Genomic DNA, 12201 nt, shown 5'->3' on the forward strand with positions numbered 1-12201 from the left:
GGTTTTTCGTGTCTTGGTGTCCTTCAGTTCTGCTCTGATCTTAGTTATTTCTTGTTTTCTGCCAGCTTTTGAATTTGTTTGCTTTTGCTTCTCTAGTTCTTTTAATTGTGATATTAGGGTATTGATTTTAGATGTTTCTCGCTTTCTGATGTGGGCATTTAGTGCTATAAATTTCCCTATAAACACTGTTTTAGCTATGTCCCAGAGATTCTGGTACATTTCGTCTTTGTTCTCATTGGTTTTAAAGAACTTATTTATTTCTGCCTTAATTTTGTTACTTAACCAGTAGTCATTCAGGAGCAGGTTTAGTTTTCACATACTTGTGTGTTTTTGAGTGAGTTCCTTTTTTTTTTTAAGATGGAGTCTCAGTCTGCTACCGAGGCTGGAGTACAGTGGTGCCATCTTGACTCACTGCAACCTGTGCCTCCCAGATTTGAGCGATTCTCCTGTCTCAGCCTCCCAGGTAGCTGGGACTACAGGCATGTGCCAGCATGCCCGGCTAATTTTTGTACTTTTTGTAGAGATGGGTTTTCACCATATTGGCTAGGCTGGTGTTGAACTTCTGACCTCAAGTGACTGGCCTTCCTCGGCCTCCCAGAGTGCTGGGATTACAGGTGTGAGCCACTGTGCTCAGCCTTGAGTGAGTTTCTTAATCCTGAGTTCTAATTTCATTGCAGTGTGGTCTGAGAGACTGTTTATAATGATTTCTGTTCTTTTGCATTTGCTGAGGAGTGTTTTACTTCCAATTATGTGGTCAGTTTTAGAATAAGTGCTATGTGGTGCTGAGAAGAATGTATATTCTGTTGCTTTGGGGTGGAGAGTTCTGTAGATGTCTATTAGGTCCGTTTGGTCCAGAGCTGAGTTCAAGTCATGAATATCCTTGTTGATTTTCTGTCTCATTGATCTGTCTAATATTAACAGTGAAGTTTTAAAGTCTCCCACTATTATAGTGTGGGAGTCTAAGTCTCTTTGTAGGTCTCTTAAAACTTGCTTTATGAATCTGGGTGCTCTTGTATTGGGTGCATATATTTAGGATAGTTAGCTCTTCTTGTTGCATTGATCCCTTTACCATTATGTAATGCCCTTCTTGTCTTTTTTGATCTTTGTTGGTTTAAAGTCTGTTTTATCAGAGACTAGGATTGCAACCTCTGCTGTTTTGTTTGTTTACTTTCCATTTGCTTGGTAAATATTCCTCAATCCCTTTATTTTGAGCCTATGTGTGTCTTTGCACATGAGATGGGTCTCCTGAATACAGCACACTGATGGGTCTTGACTCTTTGTCCAATGTGCCAGTCTGTGTCCTTTAATTGGGACATTTAGCTCATTTACATTTAAGGTTAATATTGTTATGTGTGAATTTGATCCTGTCATTATGATGCCAACTGGTTATTTTACCCATTAGTTGATGCAGTTTCTTCATAGTGTTGATGGTCTTTACATTTTGGTATGCTTTTGCAGTGGCTGGTACCGGTTTTTCCTTTCCCTAATTAGTGCTTCCTTCAGAAGCTCTTGTAAGGCAGGCCTGGTGGTGACAACATCCCTCATCATTGCTTGCCTGTAAAGGATTTTATTTATCCTTCACTTATAAAGGTTAGTTTAGCTGGATATGAAATTCTGGGTTGAAAATTCTTTTCTTTAAGCATGTTGAATACTGGCCCCCCACTCTCTTCTGGCTTGTAGGGTTTCTGCAGAGAGATCCACTGTTAATGTGATGGACTTCCCTTTGTGGATAACCTGACCTTTCTCTCTGACTGCCCTTAAGATTTTTTCCTTCATTTCAACCTTGGTGAATCTGACAATTATGTGTCTTAGGGTTGTTCTTCTTGAGGAGTATCTTTGTGGTGTTCTCTGTATTTCCTGAATTTGAATGTTGGCCTGTCTTGCTAGATTGGGGAATTTCTCCTGGATAATATCTTGAAGTGTGTTTTCCAACTTGGTTCTGTTCTCCCTGTCACTTTCAGGTACACCAAACAAATGTTGGTTTGGTCTTTTCACATAGTCCCATATTTCTTGGAGTCTTTGTTCCTTTTCATTCTTTTTCTCTAATCTTGTCTTCATACTTTATTTCATTAAGTTGATCTTCAGTCTCTGATATCCTTTCTTCCTCTTGATTGATTTGGCTATTGATGCTTGTGTGTGTTTCATGAAGTTCTCATGCTGTGTTTTTCAGCTCTGTCAGGTCATTTATATTCTCTAAACTGGTTATTCTATTTACCAGTTCCTGTAACCTTTTATCAAGGTTCTTAGCTCCTTTGCATTGGGTTAGAACATGCTTTTTTAGCTTGGAGGAGTTTGTTATTACTCACCATCTGAAGCCTACTCTGTCAATTCATCAAACTCATTCTCCATCCAGTTTTGTTTCCTTGCTGGTGAGGAGTTGTGATCATTTGGAGGACAAGAAGCATTCTGGTTTTTTGAATTTTCAGCCTTTTTGCACTGGTTTTTCCTCATCTTCATGAATTTATCTACTTTTGGTCTTTGATGTTGGAGACCTTCAGCTGGGGTTTTTACATGGACGTCCTTTTGGTTGATGTTGATGCTATTGCTTTCTGTTTGCTAGTTTTACTTCTAATAGTCAGGTACCTCTTCTGTAGGTCTGCTGGAGTTTGCTGGGGGTGTACTCCAGACCCTGTTTACTTGGGTATCACCAGTGGAGGCTGCAGAACAGCAAATATTGCTGCCTGCTCTATCCTCTGGAAGCTTCATCCCAGAGGGGCACCTGCCAGATACCAGCTGCAGTTTTCCTATATGAGGTTTCTGTCAGCTCCTGGGAAGTGTCTCCCAGACAGGAGGCACAGGGTTCAGGGACCCACTTGAGGAGGCATTCTGTCCCTTAGCAGAGCTGAGCACTGTGCTGGGAGATCCTCTGCTCTCTTCAGAGCTGTCAGGCAGGAACATTTAAGTCTGCTGAAGCTGCACCCACAGGTGTTCCTTCCCCCAGGTGCTTTGTTCCAGGGAGCTGGGAGTTTTATCTATAAGCCCCTGACTGGGGCTGCTGCCTTTCTTTCAGAGATGCCTTGCCCAGAGAGGAGGAATCTAGAGAGGCGGTCTGGCTATAGCAGCTTTGCTGTGCTGCAGTGGGCTCTGCTCAGTTCGAACTTCCCAGTGGCTTTGTTTACACTGTGCGGGGAAAACAGCCTGCTGAAGCCTCAGTAATGATGAACTCCCCTCCTCCTCCCCCAACAAGCTCAAGCATCCCAGGTTGACTTCAGACTGCTGTTTTGGCAGCGAGAATTTCAAGCCAGTGAATTTTAGCTTTTAGTTTGTTCAAGCCAGTGAATTTTAGCTTGTTAGCTCCATGGGGGTGGGATCCGCTGAGCAAGACTACTCAGCTCCCTGGCTTCAGCCCCTTTTCCAGGGGAGTGAACAGTTCTGTCTCATTGGAGTTTCAGGTGCAACCGGGGTACAAAAAAAAAAAAAAAAAAAAAAAAAAAAAAAAAACTCCTTCAGCTAGCTAGGTTCCCAAATACCCACCCAGTTTTGTGCTTGAAACCCAGGGCCCTGGTTGTGTAGGCACCCAACAGAATCTCCTGGTCTGCAGGTTGCAGAAACCGTAAGAAAAGTGTAGTATCTGGGCTGCATAGCACCATCCCTCATGGTACAGTCCCTCACAGCTTCCCTTGGCTAGGAGAGCGAGTTCCCTGGTCCCTTGTGCTTCCTGGGTGAGGCAACACCCCACCCTGCTTCTGCTCGCCCTCTGTGGGCTGCACCCACTGTCTAAGCAGTCCCAGTGAGATGAACTGGGTATCTCAGTTGGAAATGCAGAAATCACCCACCTTCTGCGTTGGTCTCGCTAGCAGCTGCAGACCAGAGCTGTTCTATCTGGTCATCTTGCCAGCCCCCTGCCCCCATTTTTTCTTTGTCTTTATTGGATTGGATTAATTTGAAAGCCTTGTCTTTGAGCTCTATAGTTCTTCCCTTTACTTGTTCAGTTCTATTGTTGAAACTTTCCAGTGTATTTTGCATTTCTGTGTGTCTTTCATTTCCAGAAGCTGTGATTTTCTTTTTTTATGATATCTATTTCTTTGGAGATTTTTTTTTCACTCCTATCCTATATTATTTTTTAAGTTTCTTTAAGTTTGTTTTCACCTTTCTCTGGTGCCTCCTTGAGTAGCTTATCGATCTTCTGAATTCTTTTTCTGGCAATTCAGAGATTTCTTCTTGGTTTTGATCCATTGCTGGTGAGCTAGTGTGATCTTTTGGTGGTGTTATAGAACCTTGTTTTGGCATATTACCAGAATTGTTCTTTTTTTTTTTTTTTTTTTTTTTTTTTTTTTTTTTGTCTAATTTGGATGGACTATGTCAGAGGAAAGATCTGGGACTCAAGGGCTGCTGTTCAGATTCTTTTGTCCCATGGGATGATCCCTTGATGTGGTGCTCTCCTGCTTCCCCTAGGGATGGGGCTTCCTGAGAGCATGACTACAGTGATTGTTATTGCTCTTCTGGGCCTAGCTACCCAGCAGAGCTATCAGGCTCCAGGCTGGTAGTGGGGAGTGTCTGCAAAGAGTACTATGTTGTGATTCGTCTTCAGGTCTCTCAGCCGTGGCTACCAGCACCTTCTCTGGTGGAGGTAGCAGGGCAGTGAAGTAGACTCTGTGAGAGTCCCTGCTTGTAGTTTTGTTTAGTGTGCTGGTTTTCTCAAATGCTGGTTATGCTGGCAGTGAAGTTGTGACGTGAACAGATTCAGGACCTCTGGTTAGCCAGGGTGTTATAGGTGGTGGAATTAGCTGTTGTTTTCCCCTTCCTTGGAGTAGAGTTGATCTGTTAAGAGTTGCTGTAATGCTTTGAGTTGGTTGGCCTCCAGCCACGTGGTGTTGCCTTCAAGAGAGCATCATCTATGGTAGTGTGGAGGGATACAAGCTTGGCCTAAGATCACCTGGATAAGTATTCGGGTTTCTCAGGTAATGGGCAGAGCTGTAGCGCTCCCATGAGTTTATTTCTTTTGTCTTCAGTTACTAGGTCAGGTAGAGAAAGACCATCAGGTAGGGACAGGGTTAGGCGTTTCTGAGCTCAGACTTTACTTGGTCGGGGCTTGCTGCCACCATTGTGAGGGTTGGGGTAGTGGTTCTCAGGCCAATGGAGTTAAGTTCCAAGGGGGATTATGGCTGCCTGTGATGCTTTGTACAGGTCGCCAGGGAAGTAGGGGGAAAGCTGGCATTGACAGGCCTCACCCAGCTCCCACACAGCCAGCAAGGCCAGTTTCACTCCCTCTGTACTCCCACAACAGCCAACAGAGCCAAATTTATATCCAGACCTCCAGTGTGTAGGGCTGAGATCTTGCTTTAGCAGCTTTCAGTACTTCCCCATTCAGTATGATACTAGCTGTGAGTCTGTCATATATGGCTTTTATTATGTTGAGATACATTCCTTCTATACCCAGTTTTTTTGAGTGTTTTTAATCATGAAGGGATGTTAAATTTTATCAAAAGCTTTTCCAGCATCCATTGAAATGATCGTATGGTTTGATATGATATATCACACTGATTTATTTGTGTATGTCGAATCATTCTTGCACCCATGGGATAAATCACACAGCCATGATGATGATCTTTTAATGTGTTGTTGAATTTGGTTTGCCCATATTTTTTTGAGGATTTTTGCATCAATGCTCATCAGGGATATGGGCCTTTAGTTTTCTTTTTTTAACATGTCTTTGTGTCTGGGTTTGGTTTAAGGGTACTACTGGCCTCATAGAATGAATTTGGAAGTATCCCCCTCCCCTCTGTTTTTCAGAATACTTTGAGCAGGGGTGGTATTAATTCTTCTTTAAATGTTAGGTAAAATTTTGCGGTAAAGTCATTGGGTCCTAGGTTTTTCTTCGTTGGGAGACTTTTTATTATAACTTCGGTCTTGCTAGTTGTTATTGATTTATTCAAGTTTTGGACCTTCTTCATGGTTCAATTTTTGTAGATTGTATGTGTCTAGGAATTAATTTATTTTTAGGTTTTAAAATTTATTGGCATATATTTACCTCATAGTAACCTCTAGCGATCCTTTGAATTTCTGTGGTATTGATTGTAATGTCTCCTTTTCCAACTCTCATTTTATTTATTTGAGGCTTCTCTCTTTAAAAAAAAGAGAGAAAAAAAGTTTGTCTGGCTAACGGTTTGTCCTTCTGTATATCTTTTCAAAAAAATAAACTTTTTGTTTCATTGATCTTTTGCATCATTTTCTTCAATTTCATTTATTTCTACTCTGATCTTTATTATTTCTTTTCTTCTTCTAACTTTGGGTTTGGTTTGCTCATGCTTTTCTAGTTCTTTAAGATGTATCATTAGGTTATTTGAAGTTTTTCTTCTTTTTTGATGTAGATGGTTATAGCTGTATACATCCCTCTTAGTACTGCCTTTGCTGTATCCCATAGATTTTGTTGTGTTTTATTCCAATTATTTGTTTCAATAAATTTTTTGGTTGCCATTTTAATCTCCTCATTGACCCACTGGTCATTCTGGAGCATATTGTTTAAATTCCATGTGATTTTATAGTTTCCCAAATTCCCTTTGTTATTGATTTCTGGTTTATTTCGTTGTCAGACAAGATACTTGATGTGATTTCCATTTTTGAATGTTTAAAACTTGTTTTGCGGCTAGCATGTGGTCTGTCCTTAAGATTGATTCATGTGCTTAGGAGAAGAATGTTTATTTTGCAACTGTTGGATGAAATATTTATAAATATCTATTAGATCCTTTTGGTCCATAGTGCAGATTAAGTCCAGTGTTTTGTAGTTTTCTTGTTATATGTTTTCCTCAGGCTTCAGATCTTTTTACCAGCTCAGTGTAGAGCCCTGGGGCCTGTGTGACTGTCTGATAGGATAAGCTGTGGTTATTTATTTTGGTCATTTTACCAGTCTTTTCAAGCTCTGTTACGTCACTTGCACAGCTTTGTGAGTGCAAAGATATAAATATCATGATTTGGAATATTCCACTTACAGGGTGATGAGAGGAGCCCAGAGAAAAAGATAAAATTTACCTGGTGCTCTTAGTGAGTCTCTTTTTGTGCTTTGTATTCTTATAGGGGAATCTTCTGTTCAAGAAGTTTATCTTTTGACTTTATTTCTAGTATGTTCTGTTTATTGGCAAGGATAACTAATTCTTTATGGTTATGGTTGTGCTTCCTGTCTCCAATTGAGAGAGACCAAAATATAAACTTAAGTGATTTTTCCTACTGATCACTTGTTATGCATTTTCTAGGCATCTTTTTCCTGGATTGCCTATTTATGTCCTCAAATCTCTTCTTAGAAAATTCAGGTATATTAGTGACCTTTACTTTCATTATTATATGTTTTCATTTTCTTTCACCAATACTCTACAAGTAGTAATAGGGTGAGGAGCCACAGTGAGTGGGGTCAAATGAGCACAATTGTATATTGTGGCTCTTACTAAGCCTCACTAGTATTAGAGATTATAGCATGAGATTGTATGATTTTGTTGTTGAATGTATTTTTGCCAGTTTTTAACTACTTTTGTTTCTTTTCCTCTCTTCCTCTCTTGCTTTTTTTTTTTTTGTTGTTGTTGTTAGTTTAGGAGAAGGAAGATTTTGTAATCTGACTTTACCGTCTTTACCAAGAAGTTTGATTTATTGCATTTCAATTATATATACTTTAAATTTCTTATATAATTTTTCTGTTTGATCAATCATGAGCTAAAAGGAGTTAAGGGTTCTATTACTACTATCTTTCTCTTCCTTTTGAATTCTCCACTAATTTTGCCTTGTATATTTTGATGAATACTATTTGTTGTATAAAAGTTTATACTAATTCATTTTTTTTTTTGGAAATAGTATACTTTATTTTTGTCTTTTTGCCCCCAAATCAGCTTTATCTGGTATTCATATTGTGACCCTCACTTTCTTATTGTATTTGTCTCCTGTGTTTTTGTCTATTTTTTATTAACCTTGATTGAATCTGTAACCCGAGAGTCTTTTTTTGACTAATAGGTTAGTTTTCCTGATTGTATTTGTTGATGTGATATGTATCAGTTTTGAATTATTCTTATGTTTCTGTAATAAACTCTATTTGGTCATAATGTATTTTTAAAATATAATGTTAGATTATGCTGGCCAATATTTTATTTAGCATTTTTATGTTGATATGCATAAGTTGAATGGTTTGTGCTTTAACTTCATTATTGTGATAAAAAACATATAACATTAAGTGCACCATCTTAACACTTTTTAAATGTACCATTCAGCAGTGTTAAGTATATTCACCTTGTGCAACAGAATTCGGTAGTTTTCCATCTTGTAAAACTAAAAGTCTATACTCATTCAACACGAGTTCCCTTTTCCTCTTCCTCCCAGTCCTTGGCATTTGTACATTCTGTTTCTGATTTTGAATACTTTATATGAGTGTAATCATATGGTATTTGTGTTTACATGACTGGCTTATTTCACTTAGCATAATGTCTTCAAGGTTTATCTATGTTGTAGTATGTAACAGGATGCCCTTTTTAAAGACTGCATAATATTCTATTATATGTATATACCATATTTTCCTTATTATTTTTCTCTTGATGGACATTTGGGTTGCTTCTACCTCTTGCTATTGTGAATAATCCTGTAATGAAAGTGAGTGTGCAACTATCTCTTTAAGATCTTGCTATGAATTCTTTGGGATATATTTCCAGAAGTGGAATTCTTGGATCATACAGCAACTGTATCATTAATTTTTTGAGAACCTCTATATTGGCCGTAGTGACTGTACCATTTGACATACCCACGCAACAGTGCATAAGGATTCTAATTTCTCCACATCAGCATTTGTTATGTCCTGTTCATTTGATAGTGGCCATCCTAGTGTGTGTAGGCATTATCTCATGTGGCTATGATTTGCATTTCTTGTATGACTAGCAATGGTGACTATTTTTAATATGCCTATTGGACATTGTATATCTTCTTTGGTGGTTTAATTATTCAAGTCTTTTGCCCATTTTTGAATTGGGTTAATAATAATTTTAATCCAACTTTTTGTTGTTGAGTTGTAGGAATTGCTTATAGATTCTAGATATTAACTCTTCATTGATTATATATTTTAATAAAGTTTTTATCATCTTATTTTTCATTACATAGTAATACTTATTTTCTTTCTTATTCTCTAAAGTGTGTGTGTGTGTGTCTTACGTTGGTTGATTTGGAAGGTGTATGTAGCCTTTTAAATTAGTTTATTGATTACCTTTATATTTTAAAATAGTGTATCTAATACTGTCTCCTGTTTCATATTCCCCTGCATATACAATTTTAGTATTTATTATTCTACATTGTCAAGATTGTTAAAAATGTATATTCTGTTATTTAACTATGATTCCTGTATCTCTTTAACTTGAGCTTTATATTTACATAGATTCAGCTCATCTTTTATATGCAACTTTTTTCCAAGTTCTCAGTTAATATGACAATCCCCACTTTACCTATAAACCAATTGGTATAGGAAACTGTTACTAGATGACCGTCTTAACTTCTAATTAAAATAGGTTGGCTTTTGGGGATTATGATAAATCATTTTTCCTGTATATTTCATTAATTTAATGGGGCCTTAATCTCTGCCTAGCAATGTGAAATTTGTTTACTATCTTGATATGGAGAGAGAGATTCAAAGTGTTCTAGTTGGTCCTTTCAACCTTAAAATCTCTTACTCTGTGGTCAGAACAAACATGGGGATTATTCCTTTTATTGAGTTTATTCAAACTATATACTTAGAATCTAAAAAAATGAGCACAAGATAGGTTTATGGTTCCATGGGCTCACGATGAGGTAGACTCTGATAAAATTCTAATTATTGCTTGACACTGATATGCTTGCACTCTGACTAGTGAAAAAAATAGTGGCATTATAGATTCCCAAGAATTAAGTTAGTTGATGTGCAATTACCCATGTCTTAATATTTTAATCCTTGGTGCATAATATAGTAGGAAGGATGTAGTATGTGTTATATTATTTCAGAACTTTTCCACTAGAGTACCAGGCTTCCTTTTTATTCAAATGGCTATAGGCTGATAAATTTATTTAGATCCAAAATTTGGTCACAAGGCTGTCATTATCTGCTCTGGTTGCTCAAGTCAACCCTGTGTTTGCCAGGCCATATTACAGGCATATTTTACTTATTCAGATTAAATAGGAACCTTAGAGGTATGGCCGTCTCTTTGGTCTAAGGGAATTATTTAGTTACCACTAAAGATGCACATTCTTGTATGAGCTATTTCACACCTTGGAAACATATATTTTATTAGAACAGACTTTACCAAGATCTTCAGACCAGGAAAAGTCAGAATTGCAGAGACAGTGCAGTTGTGGGCAATGGTTTATCTCTCTGTCCTCTAGAAGCCAAGATACACATTCTGAGAGTCATTATGGTATTGCTGGTTTAGGAAATGTACTTTGTCTTAAAAGACAAGCATGCCAGCCCCTTAGAGTACACTCCAATTGTTACTATAACTGAAGATCAACCATTGCTAGATGATAGGATACATAATAAGAACAGTAGCAAATACTATTACATCAGTTTGCAGCCAGCTTCTTTCATAGTGAAGTGAGTTCTGTGGTTAGGAGCAATGCTGTGGGAGAGATAACATGGTGTATGCAAGGTATTCAGTGAGGATAGATACTGGCCTAGACATCAAGGGCAAGTTTTACTGCCTAAAGTTCTGCACACTTGGAGATTTTTACTTTCTAAGACATCTAGTACTCCCCGGAGTTGTAAAAATTTTGTTCTTCAGGCCGGGCGCGGTGGCTCAAGCCTGTAATCCCAGCACTTTGGGAGGCCGAGACGGGCGGATCACGAGGTCAGGAGATCGAGACCATCCTGGCTAACACGGTGAAACCCCGTCTCTACTAAAAATACAAAAACTAGCCGGGCGAAGTGGCGGGCGCCTGTAGTCCCAGCTACTCGGGAGGCTGAGGCAAGAGAATGGCGTAAACCCGGGAGGCGGAGCTTGCAGTGAGCTGAGATCCGGCCACTGCACTCCAGCCTGGGCGACAGAGCGAGACTCTGCCTCAAAAAAAAAAAAAAAAAAAAAAAAAAATTTTGTTCTTCAGATGGTTGTCATATTACAGGCACCCTATGTATTCATTTATGTAGGCCAGGCTTTTCTTTTATCTTACTGAGTAAATTCTATCTAGTGATATTAGCACATCACTCCTTCCGCTCTGACAACAGCTCTCCTTTCCGTTTTTATCTTGACTATACATATACCCTATTCTTCAGCAAAAGTTACGTATTATTTCCTAAGTATTGTGCTCTTTTCTGTATTTATTCATGTGATGATTTTTGCTTCTCAGTTTTTCCTTTTACCCCTCGTCTCTACTTATCCCCTGTTGAAAACTTGTTCATTATTGAAAGTCTAACTGAACTGCACCTTTTCTCAACATGCATGGAAAAATCTAATTCTACCTGTAAAGGCTCACAATATTTTAGATCTTTTTGCAACTTTTCACAGCTTAGTTACTTCTGCGTATCTCTCATTCTGTAATTTGTTCCATTAACTTTATTTTACAAATAAGAAAGCTGACATTCAGAGTTTTTTTTTTTTTTTTTTTTTTTTTTTAAGAGAAAAGCACAAATTTATTGAAATGAAACTACACGAACTAGGAAAGGGCTCAAGCAGCTGCTCAAGAGTGCTGGTTACAGAGTTTTTCTGGGGTTTAAATACCCTCTAGTGGTTTACCATTGGTTACTTTGTTTACATCCTATGTAAATGAAGTAGTGACCTTCAACCAGTCTCATTGGTTGCATAAGGTGACCAATCATAGGCTAAAGTAAAGTTACAGAGTTACATATGAAGACTTGGTCTGTGACCAGTCTGATTAGTTGCAGGACAGAACCAATCAGAGGTACTTTCATTTTTCCATCTACAACACAGAAAACAAAGAGTGGGAGTGGGGGACATTGCATATGGAGTAGCCTCTGATCCTTTTGTTACTTGGGTGTTGAGAGGTGGGGTTTTCTTTTTTATTCAGTTCTAGGAAGTCTGTGAATCAGTCTTAGGTTCCCTGCCCCCAGACCCTATTCTCCTGCCTCAACAGTAGGTGTGGGAAATATATGCAACAAGGAAGTCAGCATCAATTTACATTGCAACTGTACTGTTGTCAATATGTCCAGATATAATTTATAAGTTATTGGACAATGTCACTATCTACTCTCTAGAGAGTAGACATTCAGAGTTTTAACAGACTTATTCAAAAGTCTACAGATACACACTAGAGACTGAT

The 12201-nt window shown here is 38.4% G+C and overlaps 1 protein-coding gene across 4 annotated transcripts in view; it reads left to right on the top strand.

Moving 5' to 3' along the window:
- Positions 1 to 12201, top strand: part of SYCP1 (synaptonemal complex protein 1) — a 125454-nt gene that overhangs the window by 95061 nt on the left and 18192 nt on the right. The gene's annotated exons all lie outside the window — the stretch shown is intronic.

This window comes from Rhinopithecus roxellana, chromosome 8 (genome assembly GCF_007565055.1).
Source record: "Rhinopithecus roxellana isolate Shanxi Qingling chromosome 8, ASM756505v1, whole genome shotgun sequence".
Classification (NCBI taxonomy): Eukaryota; Metazoa; Chordata; class Mammalia; order Primates; family Cercopithecidae; genus Rhinopithecus; species Rhinopithecus roxellana.